The 20,255-nt window shown below is 37.4% G+C and overlaps 1 protein-coding gene across 2 annotated transcripts in view; it reads left to right on the top strand.

Moving 5' to 3' along the window:
• The first annotated feature begins 2,471 nt into the window (after nucleotides 1-2,471).
• rftn1b (raftlin, lipid raft linker 1b) overlaps nucleotides 2,472-20,255 on the top strand; it is a 272,217-nt gene continuing 254,433 nt past the window's right edge. For both annotated transcript variants that reach the window (XM_030158789.1, XM_030158788.1), the window contains exon 1: nucleotides 2,472-3,053. The gene's annotated coding sequence lies outside the window, so the exon portion shown is untranslated. The remainder of the gene's footprint in view (nucleotides 3,054-20,255) is intronic.

Raw genomic sequence — 20,255 nt, 5'->3', positions numbered from 1 at the left:
GAATTACCAAACATTGTTTTTTTTTTTGTAAATTGTTTTTTGCCAATGTGAAGACCATTAAATACATATTCATGCTTATATTTCCAATTTGCATATAAGCATGAATATGTGAATTGGACACATACAGTACTTAATCCCTCAAGCTAACCATGTTCCAGGTTAGCTTAGCCAACAAAACATGGCCCTGTTCCCTTAACAAAAACCTTAGAATACGAAGAAAGCAGTGAGTTTCCTTTGGCTTTTGGACAAATGCAGAAAGGTTTATGAGACTTGCATATTTTCTTCATCAAGATGATCTTCACAAATGAAAAGAGCATTTATGATACGTCAGTAAAATGCTAAGGATCGGTTACAGCAGTTTTATGACCTCAGCGATACCGCCATATGGATATTTGTTGTCACATTCTTTGTACTAAATGTTTTCCTCTCATATCCTGTTTGTGAATAGAATAATCTTTAACACAGTGAGGCTGTACAGTCTGACTTCACCTTGATGATGTTTCATGTCCCCATCATCCCCTGAATTTAGCCGCTTCTTGACAACATGTAAAAGCTTCCAAATTCACAGCTGGGGTTTTTACTTGTGTAATTTATGTGACATTTCTTCTCTGACAGGGCATTGAAGCTCTCTCCTCAGGAAAATCTCTTTATTTTTGTACTGCTTCATCAACATGAATTGTGTTAAATTAAGATGCTAATTGTGATTAGCACATTAGCATGCTAATCAGTGCAGAGTGTCACTCAAACTGATCCAGGCTAGCATCAAACGTGCATTTATTCTGATGACAAAAAACAGCGCTACAACAGCATTATTTCCCCTTTATTTGATTTTGGACTGAAAGCAGACTGGACACTATATTGAGTCTGTATTTACTGTAATGTTACAAAGCTAATAGTGTCGTCTCAGTCTGTCCTGTTACTCGTTTGGTTGGTTTACAAGCTAACTGGTGTAATTGACTTGGCAAAATAATACAAGAAAATCTTTCTCAACGTAAAGACTGTTATTTCTTCACAATGATAAAATTTTGGGGGGTATTTTTGTTAATGTCTTAAAGTAGAAATATTACAAAAAGCTCCTGAAATGTTCAGTGTGTAACATTTAGTGATATTTAACGGTGAATTTGCAGATTTCAACCGACTGAATACCCTCCCCCACAAGCCCTTGTTTAGCACTAGTGTTGTTTTTGTCTGTTGGAGGATTTTTAATAAAGCGAATATAAACTCTGATCCACACTTAAACATAAATAGAATTTTAATAAGAAGTCTGTTGAATTTGTAAAGGTTGTGATAACTAAAAGCCCATTCTAAAAACCCTCTAATATCAGAAATGAGGAAGGTAGTGGTGCATAATGCTAACTCATTTCTGGATTTAAGTCTAATTTCGGTAGTAGACTTCTGCAAATAAGATAGATAATACATGAGCTCTTTTAGGTTCGTTTCATCCTCTGAGATGCTGCTAAAATCATTTCCGAAACCAAGACCTGGACCATAAACCATGTCTGACATGCAATTCATTATTAAAAACTGAAAATAATAAATCAACTTCCAATTAAAATAAAAATTAACAGATGCCTCTAAGGATGCTGAGCCTCTGGTTATGGTTAGAATTGCTGTTGCTTTGTTCTCCAGATCCAGACCCGTATTTTGTTGCCATCGGTCCACTCATTTACTGTAAACGTCTATAGATTTTTTTAGTGTTTCACAGAGTTAATGGAGCAGAGTGACAGTGAAGGAAACTTCCTCTGTGGTGTCGGTGCTGAGGCAGATCTGCGTTCGCCTCCAGTGTGAATACAGCGAAGTGACATGGGTTTCTGCTGTTGCTGTTCAAGTCATGTCGTTGTTGTTCTTGTTGTTGTTGTTATTGTAGAGGAAATCACAGTTTAGGTATCAGAGGTTGGCTGTTTCTCCTGAACGGTGGTCCCCACGCTCATACCGCCTTAAATAATAAATACACAGTTATAAGGGGTCCTGACTCGGACATATTAAATATTCATAACCAGGAGAGTGAAGGACTGAGGATCACATACACACACATGCTTAAAAATACCACCATTATCACCCTTAACCGGTGTTTTTTAGACATATTGCTGGTCATTCCCACAGTGTGTATGTTTGTGCACATGAGTGTGTGTTTGTGGACATTATTGACTATGTGACACACTATTCTATTGCTTTCTTTCCACTTTTCTCCATCTCTCTTTCAAACTAACTATTGATTGCTATTTCTGTCCACCCATCTTCCTTTAATTCTTCACTCTTTCAAGTCCCCCTCCCCACCTCCATCTCCACCTCCACCACCACATTTCCTCCTTGCTTTCCCCCCAACTCCCACTGTAACTCTGGTATTTCCCAGCGAAGCCCCCTCCTCCCCATCTCTGCTGTCACCCCTCCTTCCTTTCCCTTTTCCTCTCCCTCCCCCTCCCCTCCTCTCCTTAGATGGATTCTTCAGTCAGTCGACTGGAACTGGTGCGGCTGCCTCCGACAGAGACAGTGAGGCAGTAGAGGCTGTGGCGAACAGACGCTAGGTCAGAGCGCTCAGACAATCACAGGGGAGAGCGACTGGAGAAAAAAAAAAAAAAAAGACACAAGAAACGAGAGAAAGCAGCACCACATAGAACAGACAGATAGAAAAGAAGAAGGAGGTAGAAACAGGGGAGGGAGGTAAATATGTGACAGGATGTGGTTTCCCTGAGCTTGCAGAACATCAGCATACTTTGAGCATGACCTAAACACACCAAACGTACAAGTGTGTTTGAGCTCCGTTAGGTGGCGAGGGGGAAAAACCGCTGGAGCTGCTGCCGCCGAAGCTGAAGAGCTGACAGACGCTCTGGTTTTTCTGCTTTCAGCTGCGGGAGGACTGTGTTTCCTGTATGAGAGCCAGCAGCTGCTCGGCAACCTCAGTGTAAAGCTCATCGGACAAGGATCTTAACCTCAACCTCCATCCTCTGCCTCTGTTTTTGCGTCAGTCGTCTTCTGAGTATAATGCGTTTCTTCAGTGGAAGTCCAGTCGCAGCCTTCAACCAGTGAACTTTTTCAACTCAACTGTCAAACAGGTAAGTTTGTTGTGTTCAGAGCCTTCAGATTGGGACTTCCCCAGCAGATGTGTCGCTCTACACTCATTTGGACATCAGCTGCTGTAAACTTGGATTACACGATGATGCTGCAAGCCACAAGTTTGGTTTCTGAGTAGCGACAAACTCTCAACCTGCCCGTTACTCCATACACATGCTCACACATTCTTCATGCGCATCGATAGCTCTGCTTGTTTTGCAGTCACATGTGTGTTAGATAGAACAGAGCGGAGCTGAGAATGCCAAAAATGTCTACCTGGATCCAATCAGACCGTGTTTCAAGATGTGCCTGGCGTACAGTATCACACCACTCCCACTAGCAACAAGACACAAGACGTGGGAGCTTTTTGGGCTACTGAAGGATGGGTGAAGGCGTGTGTTCTCCTTTATGGGAGTCCGTCTGTACCAGTGGATGTTTACATGCTTAGACTATGTCTGTGGTTCATTCAAGCATGTGTGAGTATGAGAGGAGGTGGTTTAAAGGGAAAACAAGAGAGGGTTGCCAGGGGGGGAGGAAGACGAGGGCATGAGAGGGGTGAAGAGTTATGTGTGTGTTTGTGTGTGTGTGGGAGAGAGAAAGTGAGTGAGAGAGCTCAATCTGACTGAAAACTGTTGTTAATTAGTTCCAGGCGGTGAATAGAGGAGAGTTAACTCTACTGAACTGGAGGAGCAGGACTTCTGTGTGTCTGCGAGCTGCAGCTATCCACTATTTTTTTAGTCAATCAATGTACTGATTTTTTTTTTTTTTCTCGGTTTGATTAAATGATTATTTGAACAGGCAAAAAAAAAGGAAAAATGTGAAATGATAAATGATAAAAAAGAAAAAAAAAACTTGTCCTTTATTCCAGAACCAGCTGAAACAATCACAATAAATATAAAAGTAAAAGGATATAGAAAAAATAATAAAAAAAAAACCAGTAACAGTATAAATGTGTATACAAAAATATCTGCACATACAAACAACAACAAACAAGTTACATGACATCTACAAACAATATGTGCACTGCAGTCTTCAGCACATTTGGATCCAACTTATTAACAACTTAAGATGGAACTAACATACAAGTGAACAAAATAAAGACTAATATTTTTAATATTTGTGTGAAAGTTTAAAAGTTTAAAGGAGTAAGTGATGGTTCCAAAGTAGAAAAGTGAACATACAGACATTTTCTGCCTTTTTTTCCTCGTCTCTTCTGAGCTACGCTACTTGTTGTTTGCGTTGTGCGTCACAATAAGCGTTGGTGTTAAAAATAAAAGTGGAGCCAATGTTTATCAGCAGCAAAATTAAGGAAATAAAGCTTCGATTCAGGAAAATTGTAGTCAAATAATGGTTTAAATTGGTTCAAGTCGACTCATCAATTAACTGTCTCAGATCTAGTCTCTCTCTCTCACACGCATACATAGAAATCCCTCTAAAACATACATATAAAACATAGCAGCGAGCTATCAATGGAAAAATCATCAAAGTGAACGAAAACAAATGCGTATACCTTTGTCACTCCCAAACCTTTTCAGCTGAAGACCCAAATGAGACATCTGGTGTTTTTGCAGAACCCAAACTGAAACACCATATTATATATCACTGACAGTTTTTACTGACTCTTCCCCCATCACAACAATGTTGAATAAATGGACTTTGTTGTCCATTTGACAGCAGGAACAAACCAAGGTAACATCAACAATAACTCATATATAAGTGCTAACCTCTCAGGCTGATAAATGACGCCAAGAGCTCCAGTCCTTGAATGGACACTCGAGGTTTGAAAAGGGACTCAATCCTCATACACCTGTTGAAATTAACACCTCGACAGAAATAATCACTATTTGCAACTTGGTTCAATGAATGATTTTGATTTCTGTAGCCAGTTTCTCCATTTATGACAACGTATGTGGAGTGACTTATTACTTTATCCACCAACATCAATTATTGTAATGTTTAAAGTTGTGCCAAATGATGTGTGTGGCTGCTTTTAGTAGTGGTTGGATGAGTTCTGTCTACGTCTGCCATGTGGGCTTTGGTTATAGATAGCTTTGTCAGAGATCTGTAGCTTCTGTTAAGTGAATAAAAAATGTTTTCCTTCCACACATACAGCTGTTATAGTGGTGGCTGAAACATTATGCTGACCAGGTCATCTGTTGTTAATCATGTAACTGAACTACATTAGCCAAGGCTGGCCTTAAATTGGTTTTGTATTATATGTTTTGTCAATTATCCTGCTAATAAGGACAGTTAGCATTAGTGCTGCAACAACAAATTGATTAAATCGATCCAAATTTATTCTTAAAAGAGTTGACAATGAATTCAGCAGTTGCTTTTTTGGGTCTTGAGCATATAACAGAGGAAAACACAGAGGTGCATGGCTGAGGCTTTGGATGCCGGACAGCCCTGCTTGGCCGAAATGTAGAAATGTAGGCAAAATGTAGCGCCGTTTATGTTACAAAAATTGAATATGGAGAAAAAAATTACCAAAATCCCATGGTGCAGTTCATTTCAGGCAAACAGGGCTGGTGTGGCCACCGGGAACATAATGTAAACAAACCTAGCTTAAGATAGCCAAAGTGTCGTGACTACTTTAGCCTGCTAGCTAGTTAGACACTATTGTTGTAACTATAACTTTGATCAATCTCCATTTATCAGGCCATCAGACTAACGTTACCTATCCTTGACTGGAACTAATACATGCAATGCTAGTTTGATAACTGGAGCTGGTTGAACACTATAGCTTGCTAGTCTCTAGCCATAACAAGTCTAGGTAGTGGGCTAGTGCTTGCTAACCTGGGGCACCGTAAACAGGGGGTAAACATAACAAATTCATGGGGCCCAGCATTCCCAGGGGGGCCAGTGGATATAGGTTAGAAGTTGTGAAAATTTCGTGTAAGCTCCGGAGTAAAAGAGAGGTATGGAAGCTGGGAGTCAGATGTCGAAAGTTAAGTTTCACTTTCGGTTTCACGCCAGTTACGGCACTTATGGAATGCACCCCCACGTATATACCCCCCTCTTTTCTTTTGTGTTTATCCGATGAATCTATTAGTGATTAAAATAATCTACGAATTAATCGATTATTAAAATCATCATTAGTTGCAGCCCTAGTTAGCATTAAGAACTATCAGCTAAAACACCCACTGTGACCTGACGTCACATATAAACAGGGAATCTGAGCTGAACAGACCACCATAGCAGAAAAAACAACACTCCTATTTGAAGCAGAAAACTACATTGACATATCCCAGTTTGAGTCCCAATATTAAGTTTGGGAAAGTACAATGTATTTTAATAATCAGACCTGCAAATGTAAACTCTCCACATGAAAACAAGCAAAATGACAAAATACATTATACACTCACATTCTTCTACAAACATGCAAGGCAGTAATGAACTTCACTAATATATCCACAGAAAAACACAAACACACACTTATTCATTCCCCAAACAAAAGAAAAGTCTCTTATAAACACATGCACAAAAAATAGCCATCTGCTCTGTGTAAAATTCAGTCAAGGGTCAGATGTCCAAATATCTGTGGAATAAATATATAAAGAACCAAACACTGAGCTTGATCATAGATTAAACTGTGACATGAGGACATAAACACAGGTGTAAATGCACACACAGACACACACAGAGGGAAACACTTTTCTATAACCCACATCTGACTGCCTCATACAACGTCCATGCTGCAGTTTGACTGTTGGAAATGTGGAAGTAATTGTGGTTTGGGGTTTTCTGCGATGTCACGTCCAAAGGGGAATCATTACACGGGGCAAAAGGTGAAGTAACCATTAGCTCCAAGGGTTGGTTCACCCTCATTTCATCAAACAACATGTACATTTCTTTAATCTGAACCAACCACCAATCGTTCAATCGAAATTTAATTTCTCGTGCTCAGTGAACTGAAAATTAACAAATGACAAAACAGTGACATTTCATTCCAGAAATGATCTATTAGTCTGGGTAATCCAAAGGCGTTCATGTGGGCAGTTTTATTTTATTTTTTTTATAGGGTGTATGTCTTGCACAAAAAGTTTGTGCACTTGCTTGAGGAGGTTTTTCTCTATAATGTGTTTATTCACTTAGTGAGACATGGAAATTAAAATCACAAATAATATGTGGTGAAACAAACATGTCGCAGCTGTTTCCTCTACATCATCCTGTAGATTTTAATATACCACAAAACCAACTGTATATGACTGTACAAAAAAAAAAAAAAGAAGTTTGGCCAGCATGTCTTATTTATTTATTTAACTTAGGCCTCAAGTTCCAATCCATTAATTTATTTTCGTGTTTAATAACAGTAATGACCCTACCCTATTTAGCAGAATTAATGTTACCATTAGCTTGTGTGGCCATGTTATGCTAATGCTTGTATACTCTATAAAGGGCTGGTAAATGTCATGAAATGTTTGCATGATGGAATACTTTGACAGTTTTGTTCATGTAACTTCCCAACCACAACCACTGTAGAGTGGTCGATTTGGAAGAAAATATGTTTTATTCAATGAAATGAGAATTATGTGTCAGCAGCTGAGTGAGCTGACAAGTACATGACATGGATGGCATTCACCTGTCACTCAAAGTTACCATGACTTTAATCTGCAAAACATTAACACTATATGCAAGTCAAACAGTGGAATTATGCATAAATAGCTTTGGAGATGAAACTCCTTTTTTTCCCCAAGATCTAAAAGTGAGTATTCTGTGTTGTGAAGTTAGATGTTTTACCAGTGTTGTCCATGGATGATGTGACCATGTGGAGAACCTCACTGCATATCATTAGCCTCAAATCATAATTGCCTAAGTCGTATTTTTTTCAGGTCATGGACAATGATGAAAAATGAATTAACAGTGTTAATAAAGTAAAGTTAAGCAGATATCACAAACTGGCCAAAAATAGGACTTTTATTTTTATTATGCTATGAGGCTAACGATATGCATAACATTCATTCAAATTAGCTTGACAGTTTCTCTAAATGCAATGGGTTTATTCAAGCTAGAGTCACAGGAAGTATTGAACATTTCATTATTACAGTACAGTCTGGTTTTCTAAATAAGGCTGAAAGTGGTCACTGTAGGGTTAATGCAGTGTTTTTCAACCTTGGGGTTGGGACCCCATGTGGGGTCGCCTGGAATTCAAATGGGGTCGCCTGAAATTTCTAGTAATTGCTAAAATTTAAAAAAAAAAAACTTACTAATAAAAAATATATGCTGAGTTGAGAGAGACAATCCCAATACATAAAAGACATGACAACCTCTGAAGCTGAAACTGAAGCACTGTGGTACTGTTTACCTTTCAAATGTTCATTGTGGTCAGTTTCAGATGCTGCAGCTCTTTCATAATTCATAGTTTGAGTTATTGTTTGTTCAGTATTAATTGTCAGCCTTGTAAATCCAAGCTGGACTGACTGTACATATCCTGACCAAGGAAAATAAAATTCTCACTTTGTGCAGTAATCTACACCTGGCTTTTCTGTTTCCATCCATAATATTATACATTATATAGACTAAATGTCGTCTAATTTACCTTCATTTGGAACATAGTATAGCAAACTATTACATGATCAAAAACAAATTAGTTTTATGATTTTTGTGATGTTAAAATGGGGGTTAAAATGGGGACACGAGCCAAAAAAGGTTGGGAACCACTGGGTTAATGAGTCGAAAAACAGCATTAATCATGTACAGACTTCACAATTACAGACGTCAAACCAACATCAATGGGAGGTTTTGTTTGAAAGCAGCTTCATGTGAGTGAATATGGACCAGAGTCATTTTGTGTGGATGTTTTTAATCCAATAGATTTGGCAGCATTGGTTTATTTTTGTTATTACATATATTTTTTTTACCCCCTGACAGAAGTTAACTGTTGCCAAATCATTTTAATGCGATTTGGCTGATGTTTATGTTGGCTCTTCTTCCACCTGTTTGGATACATTTACCTGTTACCTGCTTGGACTCAGACTCATTTCCATGTGTTTTCAGAGCTATAATACAAGTCTATCTTATGCCTACCATCCAACCACCAAATAAGGGAATATCTGGGAGAAGAATGCAGTTTTCAGCAGTAGTTCAGTCGAGGACTAGACACTTGGAAAATCTGTGCTAACAAGAGTTGAATCTGCCCTTGATGTTCACAGCTCTCAAACATTTCTAATATATCTCAGTCTTTATGTTTGGTATCCTGTGGATTCTTCTTGAGTTATTTTTCCATTCAGAGTTTTGAATGTGTATCCTTGAGTCCAAATCTGTGTGTGTTTAATGCATTTCTTTCAATCACTTGCCTAAAGCTATCGCAGAGGCTGTTACTTACAGAAGAAAAAACCTTGTATTCCCATGTTTCTATCAGCTGATAATGGGTATAAGAGTTTCTACTTAGTGCAAATGACCAAAAAAACCCACAGAGTGCATTTAATTTGTTACTTACCATTTAGTGAGAAAAACACTTTCACTGTTTTAGTAAATGACTAAACAGTCCTTATATGATTTCTCCAAGACTATTCATTTAAATTATTTAAGTTAACCCATAAAGACCATAACATCCACTGGTGACCAAAAGCGTCTACTGATCTAAAATGTTTAAAACCTGTTTGGATGTTCAGAGGCTCCGTAGTGAACGAGGAAACACTGTCATCTTCTACAACATTGATGCACCAGTAAAACCCATGGAGTTGGATCAATGACAGTGGATGAACACACTTGATTTCTGTTCAGTTAATGATATATTTTGCTGAAAAAGTCATTTTTTTCTTCAGATTTCTCTGTTTTGATATAGTAATCTTTGAGTTTACTTTTACTTTTCGTAAACATCTAAATTAAATATTGGAAAATACATGATTTACTGTGAAACATGCAAAATACAGAGGATAATTTTATAATAAATGGTGATAAATCATTTAAGAAAGGTTAAATAGAGAGACTAAACTAAACTACCTAAATAAATGCTATTAACATTTTACTCTACTTACACTTATACTTATCATCTGTAGTTTGTGTTTTTTCAGTATAAATGAGGTATTTTCCTATCTATCTATCTATCTATCTATCTATCTATCTATCTATCTATCTATCTATCTATCTATCTATCTATCTATCTATCTATCTATCTATCTATCTATCCATCCATCCATCCATCCATCCATCCATCCATCCATCCATCCATCCATCCATCCATCCACGTCGATAACTTTAATCCTCTTTTTGGTCTTTCTCAAGTGATTTATCTCCATTTATTTTAATATTATTCTCCACATTTTGCTTTCTCAAGTATAAATCATGTATTATCATCATATATTCATATGTTTAATTTACTGTTCAGCCCTGCAATGAACTGGCGACATGTCCAGGGTAGACTCTGCCTTCACCCTAAAGTAGCTGGAATAGGCTCCAGCGACCCCTGTGACCCTAGTGAGGATAAAGCAGGTTCAGAAAATGAATGAATGAAGATCAGTGTTTCTCAATGGGGGGCATTGGGACACCATCGGGGGGGCATTTGGAATGAGAAAGCTGAGAAGAGGGAGACTGAAATGTGGAGTGTTAGTCTGTATAAGTATCAATATCAATCATCAGACTCCCCCACTTGACAATTAGTTATGGAGTGCTATAACCACCCCCTAGACAACTTATTACCATCCCACCCCCGTTCACACATTTTTTTTTTTTGGGGGGGGGGGGTTAGGAGGCTAATGTTGACGTAAAGAGGGGTTCGTCCAAAAATGGTTGAGACACACTGATGTAAATGTTCATTGAAGCTCTAAATTCAAATGTTATTATATCAAAAATAGATAAAACTAAAGAAAAAGTGACTTTTTCAGCAAAATATATCATTACCTGAGCATAAACCAAGTGTGTTCATCCACTGTTATTGATTCAACTCCATGGGTTTTACTGGTGAATCAATGTTGTAGAAGATGATGGTGTTTCCATGGTAACTACGGAGCCTCTGATCATCCAAATGGGCCATATCTGATGACCATGGAAAGATGACAAACTGCATTTTAGATCAATTATTTACATGTATTGATTGAATTAATGGATCAACAGTTATTAAGCAGTTTACATCAGTGGATGCTTTTAGTCGCTGGCAGTTGTTTAGGTCTTCATGAGTTTGTTATAACTGCACAAGGTGATTTTTAACATCTACAAGAAATTACGTTCATATGTAGGTTCTGTTGTAACCTTTAAACATCCACCCTTTTATGGAATCTTAACCTTATGAAGTTCATGGGTTTTTCGCTTAGAGTAAAGGGTAGGGTTATACATAAGTGACTGTATATTACATGGGATGTCTTCTCTGCTCAGTGTTTGTGGTTAAAACACACTCTAATTTATGTCAGTTGACAAAAATAGTTATGTGTAACAGGATGTACCACATGTTGTTTAACTTAAAAGCTAGCATGAGAACATTTGACTTGTGCTGAATTCTGCATTAATTCATCATTGTTTACTGCTGTATGATGAAAAAAGCAAATATTCAAATATTAAAGTTAAAAATCAAATGTCATCTCATTGAGCAACATTTCCACATAGTAAATATATATGAATATTATATTGTTTTATTTGTTATATTTTTCCTTGTGCTTTAGTCTGGCGACCAAATCATTGCAGATTCAGTTCTTCTCTGTTTTGAGAGACAAATTACTTTGAAATGATGGGTATCTGATTTGCAGAAACATGGTTCTCTAATGGTAACACTTTATTCTGTCATCTGGGTTGGACATCTCAACATCTAGGCCTTCACACACATGCAATAAGGAGGTTAAAGGTGGAATTGCTTTTTCAGTTCCTAGAATTTGTTATATTCATCTTGAATGCCCAAGGACGACACATATTGGCCAGCAATGCAGCCAAAAAAAAAAGAAATAAAAAGAAAATGCAAGATGAGAAATGATGATGAGTGAGACGGAGAGATCAGTGGAATAAATAATAGGGTTTGTCTGTCTGAGATTCTCCACCTTTTCAAGGCTCCGTAATTCACAAAGGCCTCGGCCTGCCTCCTCTCCATACAGTCTCAAGGCCCGAATACAGTCCACACACACTCATGGTGAACACTATTGCCATGGGAACCAACCCCTCTATGAGTATTCCCTTCTCCTGACAATAATAGGTACCAATCTTTCTCAGCTTGTCTCTGTTTTTTCATCAGCTCCCTCTTTCTTCTCTGTTTTTGCTTCGCTTGTACCCCCATCTCCCACCTGTCTTCCTTTGTAGGACGTCCTCCCTCTTTTACCCCCCACTTTCTCACCATGTGTAGGTCCAACCCCCCGTGTCCTGCCCCCCCCCCCCCATCCCTCTTCCCATCCACTTCTTTGCATGTTTTGACAGTCATGAGTTTGATTTGTTCTGCATAATCTATCCACGCTGGGATTTGTACAGTTCTCACAAGTGGAAAGCAAAAAACATTATCTCAGCCCAACCTGCACAAACACTGCGTCGGTTGTTTTCGAGCTAGAGCCACACAGCGACATGAAAGAGGGAGTGAAAGATGCTCGGTTTAACAGAGAAAATTCTTTTGGTTCACCCCTTGCTATTTTTCTCCGAGAGGTTCGCAAAGATTTCCCGAGAGTGACTCATTGCTTTCTGTGAACTTGCTCCAGGCAGGTCATTCTTTATTAAAGCCAGCCTAAGTCAAGTTCTTAGTTTTCAGACATACTATCGACATGTCCGTGTTGAACATTACCCAATCAATACCACAGCAATTTTCTTGACCACTCATTACAGCAAGAGTCAATTCTCCTTATAGAAATATCAAGGGAGAGGTTTTTCTGTCTCTATTTTGGGGGAGTCGTGTCAGAGCGAGAACAAAACGGTGTGAATGTTGGCTCTGTGGTTTCTGTCTTCACCCACAGGATTCATCCTAATATGCTATCTCAGGTCTAGGGCAATGCCAGGGGCTTGAATAACTTACTATCTTCAAAAGCGCAATTGCTGTCACCTCGCTGGGGGAAGAGGAGCGTAATCTGTGCTTGAGATCTTGTAACCAGGCATTTCAGCGGGAGAAGATGTGAGGTTTATGGTGGAAACTCCTATCGAGATGACAGTACTGACATGAAAACTGCAAAACTCACCTGTTTATCTCTGCTAACACACCATTCAGTCATATTTACTGCCAATAAGGGAGCCAAATCCTTAACCTCAATACACTATATGGACGTAAGTATTGGTACACGTTGAATTCAGGTGTTTCTTTTCTAACAGGGGTCTGGGATACAAAACAATAATGACAAATGTCATAATATAGTTTTATATTGGGATAAATATCATTGCATCAATTAGTTTGGTTTAAATTGTTATCTTTGCTTACAAAATGCCCCAGAGATGGTTTTTGCTTAATTTTTCTCAACATTGATTTTTTTTTTTAAATCTATGACTATGATTTTAATTGTTCTGCCTCTGAATTTCAAAAATATTTTTCATGCTCTGACAGTAAATAATACATTTTCTACCACAACTAACAACACACTTTCTTCACATCTCACTTTACTTTAAAGGTGGGGTAGCAAATGTTTTCCTGGAGCATTTTTTACTATATTGCTTAAAATCTCCTTCATACCTCAATTGCAACCAATTAATTAAATGCTCTAACACAAAAATAAAAAATTTTAGTCACCTGTGGAACGGACAGGACTGAAAAAACACCATCCAATCATTTTAACCGGCCCATCAAAATGATTGAATGGTGATATGTCAATCAAACTCAACTGCCATTTGTTCCTCCCCCCTCTGTGAGTACAATCAATGCGATGGAGGTGTGGCTTCGAGGGGAAGTCTGAAGAAAGGGGTTTGGACTTTTGAATTGTGTATTTTCAAAATGTAGCTTGCTCGAGTCATTTTTCTAGGATCTCCTACCCTACCTTATAAGGAAATTTAGGGAAATATTGTTGCTTATAAACTATATGCACATAAATATTGGGACACATCATCGCTACAGCTCATAAGATGTCCTGTTCATGCTGGTTTGAGATATAAACATCAATATGATATTTATCCCAATATAAAACTATCTTATGACATTTGTCATTATTGTTTTGTATCCCAGACCCCTGTTAGAAAAGAAATTCAACATGTCCCAATACTTTTGTCAGTATAATGTATGACTTAGGTAATTATGCTATGAGGCTAATGATATGCAGAGCTGGGGTTTCTCTTAAATCTGTTACTGCACTGTTTGTGCAACTTCACCCTCCTATTATCCTCAGATATTACTAACACATTTTACCCTTGGGGTCAATCTGACCCCAGGGATATTTGCCTCCTGAAAATAATTTACATAAAATTGTTGACCAAGTTTTTGTGTCAAGCACTTTGTTTATTTGTGGAATACATAAATAACCCCTTGATAATTAAACCAATCAGTGCGTTGACCTGTCCTCTAGTGCCACCATCAGGCCAAACTTTTAAATTAGAACTAATATATCTTGACAAGTTTTCATACAAATCTTCTCAAATTTACTGACAACATTATTGACCACAAGAGAATGAACCCTGTTGGTTTTGGTGATGATATGACCTTTTCTGTAGCGCTACCATCAGGTCAAACTTTCAGTTTTAGAGTTAGTGTATCTTGAAAATATTTCATCCAAATCTTTTCTAGATAGATAGATAGATAGATAGATAGATAGATAGATAGATAGATAGATAGATAGATAGATAGATAGATAGATAGATAGATAGATAGATAGATAGATAGATAGATTGATTGATTGATTGATTGATTGATTGATTATTCATCCCACTGGGAAATTTATATGTTCCAGCAGTATCCACAAACTAAAAAAAATAAATAAATAAACAAAACAAAAAACAAACAGTAGTAAAAACACGATAGTAAAAAACACTTTAACTTTCCACAAGAAGTCAGTGCAAAGGAGACTGCTGTGCTTAGAATTTGGGGTACACATTCATGACTGGCACAGAATGAACTCTATACTGATTGATGTTGGTGACCCCTCTTTCCTCTCATAAACATATTTATTTAATTATTTTTATCTCCTTTTTTTTTTTATAACATTTGTGGTTAGTCACTATGAAGTCTTACTCACCCCTCCTCTTTTGTTATCTGCTGCTAAGTGTGTCCCACCAGACGCACAGTCAGCCATGCTGAAGACATAAACTCATTATTCGAGCTCTTCATATAACCATCAATTAAAAATATTGTACTTGAGATGAAAATTTTAGAGGAGAGGCATGTGTAGTTGGACAGACTTGGATGTGATCAACTCCAAGCCCACATTGGCGTTCTCATTTTGGCAGGACTTCACAAGTCCAGTTGTTTCCCGTATGCCCACACCACCAGAAGTACCAAAGTTCTCATGGGAATAGTTGTTTTCCCCACCGTCCTGTTATGTATCAACTCAAAAGTATTGACTCTGCACTTGCAGGTGTGGGGATGTTAGGTCACACACACAGACAAGTTTTACACAGATAAAACAGCTTGGGGTCAAATTGTGCAATACGTATTCAGCACATCGAAAAAATATCATCATGATAATGTTATGCTTAATCAGATGAAATATGAAGCAAAAAAAAAGAAAAGTCAACTATTATTTTTTGAATGATAAACATTGAATGGGGTCAAATTGACCCCAAGGATAATATGAGGATTAAATGCACCATAACCATAAAAATACATGAAAAAATTTGGATCAGTCTCCCAATAGATTTGAGTACTAATATTTAATTTAGTATAAGTAAATGTGATCCTTAAATTATGCCCCAAATCCAATCCAAATTGAAAGCATTTCCTTGGCATTAAACGAAAGTAAAGTATAATTAAGACTGTAAAAATAACTTCCTGTCAATTAGATGTACCCTAAATGTTCAGATTATAAAACGTTGTGGTATTTTGTTGTGTCTGGCTGTCAGGGGGTGTTTGTCTTTACATACTGAGTAGAGACGAGTACACATTAAGGTTTACACCAGCCAAAGCTTGCCAATTACCTTAATCAAATTTCATGCTGCACAGGGAATTCACTGTGGCCCGATCAGATAGCAAACATAAGTTGATTAAAATACATGTTTGCTGAAAGACTGGAGAGAAACAAAATCAACACAGGCTCAGAAAACACTGACGGATGGAGAGTCAACCCCGTCACCGGAGGAAAAATGTTGACGTAATATATATTTGTCCAAACCATAGATGAGTATATGTCTATGTTTCTGCACCAGCGTTTTTACATATCAGGTTTTTAGTGTTTTACCCAGATGAGTTCACATCCCAACTCAGGTTAAAAAGGCTTTGGTTTAGAAATATAAAGGCAATACTTGCTGTTTTGTTATATATAAGTTAACTGTCTCATTAAACTTTCACACAAATTAGGCTTAAAATAAGTAGAGCTGAAATGATTAATTGATATGAATCAATTAACAAATATTCAGTCACAATTTTCTTGAACTGAAGAATTGTTTCCTTAATTTTGCTGCTAAACATCGGTTCCACTGTTGTGTTTCACACGGATGCTTATTGTGATGCACATGACAACATGAAGCATAGATAGAAGAGATGAGAACAAAAAGGCAGAAAATGTCTCTATGTTCACTTTTCTACATTAGAACCATCACTTACTCCTTTAAACTTGGCCTAAGGGTCTGGTTTAGACCAGCTCTAAATGTAAAGTGTCATCTTGTAGTCTTTAACACAAACATTAAAAATATATATATTTTTTTTCTTCAGTTGTTTGTTAGTTCCATCTTAAGTTGTTAATAAGTTGGTTCCAAATGTGTTGTAGACTGCAGTGCACATATTGTTTATAGATGTCCCTTGACTTGTTTATTAAATATACTTTTATATTGTTGTTATTGTTTTTTTTTTGTATGTAGAGATTTTTTTTTTATATATCCTTTTACTTTCATACTTTCATAAGGAATAATCTCAGTAATAATATAATAATAATCTCATGTGGAAGTTTTTCCTCACCACTGTCACCAGTCACAAGTGTTTGCTCCTGGAGGATTCTGATGGGTTTCTGTAAATTAGCTTGAGAGTCTGGTTTCGACCGGCTCGATATGTAAAGTGTCATGAGATAACTTTTGTTATGATTTGGAGCTATATAGATACAATCTGATTGAATGATTGATTGATACTTTTTGTTTTTGTTTCAGCTGGTTCTGGAATAAAGGACAAGTTGTTTGTCATTTTCAGACATGTCTGTTTCACATTTTTACAATTTTTTTCACCTATTCAATTAATCATTTAATCGAAATGAAGAAACTAATCTATCTATCTATCTATCTATCTATCTATCTATCTATCTATCTATCTATCTATCTATCTATCTATCTATCTATCTATCTATCTATCTATCTATCTATCTATCTATCTATCTATCTATCTATCTATCTATCTATCTAACTTGATGTTTATGTGTTAAATCTGACTTCCATCCATCTCAGGTTGCTTGTCTTTGTGAAGAGCTTGTGTGGACAGAACTGTGTTCAGCAGGAGTTATAGGGAATTCCCACAATGTGTCAGTTTCTCAAGATTAGAACAAGCACTAGTTTTACAACCCAGTCCCACACAACTCATTTCCTCCTCTGCTCAGTCATATTGTGACTACTCGACGCATTCCTTTTGAAACATACGCCAAAATATAAAGAGCTTCTATTGGCAGCTTTTGTTGTAGCTTAGTTGCTTGGGACCAACATTAACTGTTATTTAGCAAGAAACTGGATAGAAATGTTTTGATTTTGTGATTTATTCTGAACATGCAATGAAATTTAACATATATGCGAACAAGGAAAAGATGCGTAATAATACAAATATCAATAATCATAACAATCCATGACAGAAGAATAGCACAATAGTTCCATTTGCCCTAAGTATAAAATCATTCAGGAATATTAAGTGGAGATGGTAGATGTGTTTTTGTTTTGTTATTGATTCTTTTGTTATAATGACAATGCTAGATGATGTACGCATTTAGATTAATGTAAGTGGTGTGTCAGGTGAAAAGGATAGGCAAAAAATAGGCTTCTGCTTCTGGCCTATTCCTTTTTTTGGTTTTTGTGTTTATTGTGGTTGTACTGTGTGCAGTGATTACTATGTAAACCAAAAATACACCATTCATTCATTCATTCAACTTATTTAATCCCACCCCCTCTCCCTAAAATATAATTAAATATACATATGTCCCTCTTCCTTTTCCGTTACTCTTTTAAATGTTAAATGGCATGTTTTAAGGTTTTACTGATTCATCCTCCTTCCAAATATAAAGCCAGTATATCTAAAACAGAGGTCATAGATGATCTCTTCCAACCTTGTGCTCCCTCTTCCATACATTCCCAGGTCATGTTGGGTCACGAAAGCGCACATATACAGGGTGAGTCAGAAAAAACGCTCTTTCCATTTAAAGAAATTGTACTGCTAAAACGGAAACACTGATTTTTCTTTTGACCATACAGTCATATTGATGTGGTTATTGAGCATGTCTGGTGATGTAGTCATAGATTTATTGCATTGCATAAGAGAGAGAAGGTCCATTGTTTATTGGGCACTGAAATACCTGCCAACACAATGTATACCACAGTGAACAAACTTGAAATTGACAACAATTACAGGAGTCGGGGCTTTGCTTTCACACTCAGGACATAGGCCTACATGACAGTGCCCAGGGAGTTTTCATCATGGCAAGACCACAGTTTACGGATGTGCAGAGAGCTTTCATGGTGACAAAATTCTGCGAAACTGGTAGCGTCCAAGAAACCATCCGGCAGTTTCAAGACCGCTTCCCTTTTTCTTGTGGGGGTATCTTAAAAACCGTGTGTATCAGACTGTTCCACAAACTCTTCAGGAACTCCGAAATCGCATCACGGCTGAAATCCAAGCCCTACGACGAACACGAATGGCGCGAAGAGCTGTGTTAGAGATGCGACAACGAGCACAGATTTGCATCAATCTGAATGGTAGCCAGGTTGAAGGTCGTGCCGGACGACTTCGTTGAGACAAAACATTTTGATGGTGAGTAAACATGCTGTAATGGTTGACAATTTCAATTTCATTCACGGTGGCATAAACTGTGTTGGCAGATATTTCGGTGCACAATAAACAATGGACATTCCCTCTGTTATGCTATGCCATAAATCAATGATTCAATCGCCAGACATGCTCAATAACCACATCAATATGACTGTATAATCAAAAGAAAAATAAGCATTTCCATTTCAGTGGTACAATTTCTTTAAATGAAAAGAGCGTTTTTTCTGACTCACCCTGTACAGGGTGGGGAAGCAAAATTTACAATGAACATTTAGTTGTTTTTTCTCAGCAGGCACTACATCAATTGTTTTGAAACCAAACATATATTGATGTCATAATCATACCTAACACTATTATCCATACCTTTTCAGAAACTTTTGCCCATATGAGTAATCAGGAAAGTAAACGTCAAAGAGTGTGTGATTTGTTGAATGCACTCGTCACACCAAAGGAGATTTCAAAAATAGTTGGAGTGTCCATAAAGACTGTTTATAATGGAAAGAAGAGAATGACTATGAGCAAAACTATTACAAGAAAGTCTGGAAGATACTATTAAAGAAGAATGGGAGAAGTTGTCACCCGAACATTTGAGGAACACTTGTGCAAATTTCAGGAAGCGTGTGAAGGCAGTTATTGAGAAAGAAGGAGGACACATAGAATAAAAACATTTTCTGTTATGTAAATTTTCTTGTGGCAAATAAATTCTCATGACTTTCAATAAACTAATTGGTCATACACTGTCTTTCAATCCCTGCCTCAAAATATTGTAAATTTTGCTTCCCCACCCTGTATATCATTTTAGGAATTTGGACAACAAACCAATAGTGTTGCTCTTTGATAACTGAAAGGTCAGTCTCTTCTCTGCAGTTACGTGATCTCACAAACCACTGTGTCTTCTACAGAGTCCTGGACCGTAGTGGACCCACAGTATCAACTACCACACACTGTTTCTGTGTGCTACTTTACATGTCAGATTAGAAATATTATAAGTCAGAAAAAAGGCAAAGAGGGTAAGAGAGATAAAGCTTGAAAGGCAGCTAGAGAGAAGGGAGAAAGCTTAAAAGGGAGACTACATGAAGATGAACACAAGAACACAGTGTCCTAATTAATGTCTTCCTCCATTAATCCACTCTGAAGCTTCCAGTGCTGCTGGGTTTGATCTCAACAACGTTGCTATCAAAGCCTTGTAACATGGTCTTGTAAGATGGGGAATATTTCA

The sequence above is a fragment of the Sphaeramia orbicularis genome, chromosome 16 (assembly GCF_902148855.1).
Source record: "Sphaeramia orbicularis chromosome 16, fSphaOr1.1, whole genome shotgun sequence".
Classification (NCBI taxonomy): Eukaryota; Metazoa; Chordata; class Actinopteri; order Kurtiformes; family Apogonidae; genus Sphaeramia; species Sphaeramia orbicularis.
Note: the sequence above shows the minus strand (reverse complement) of the source record. Positions and strands in the feature narration are given on the sequence as shown.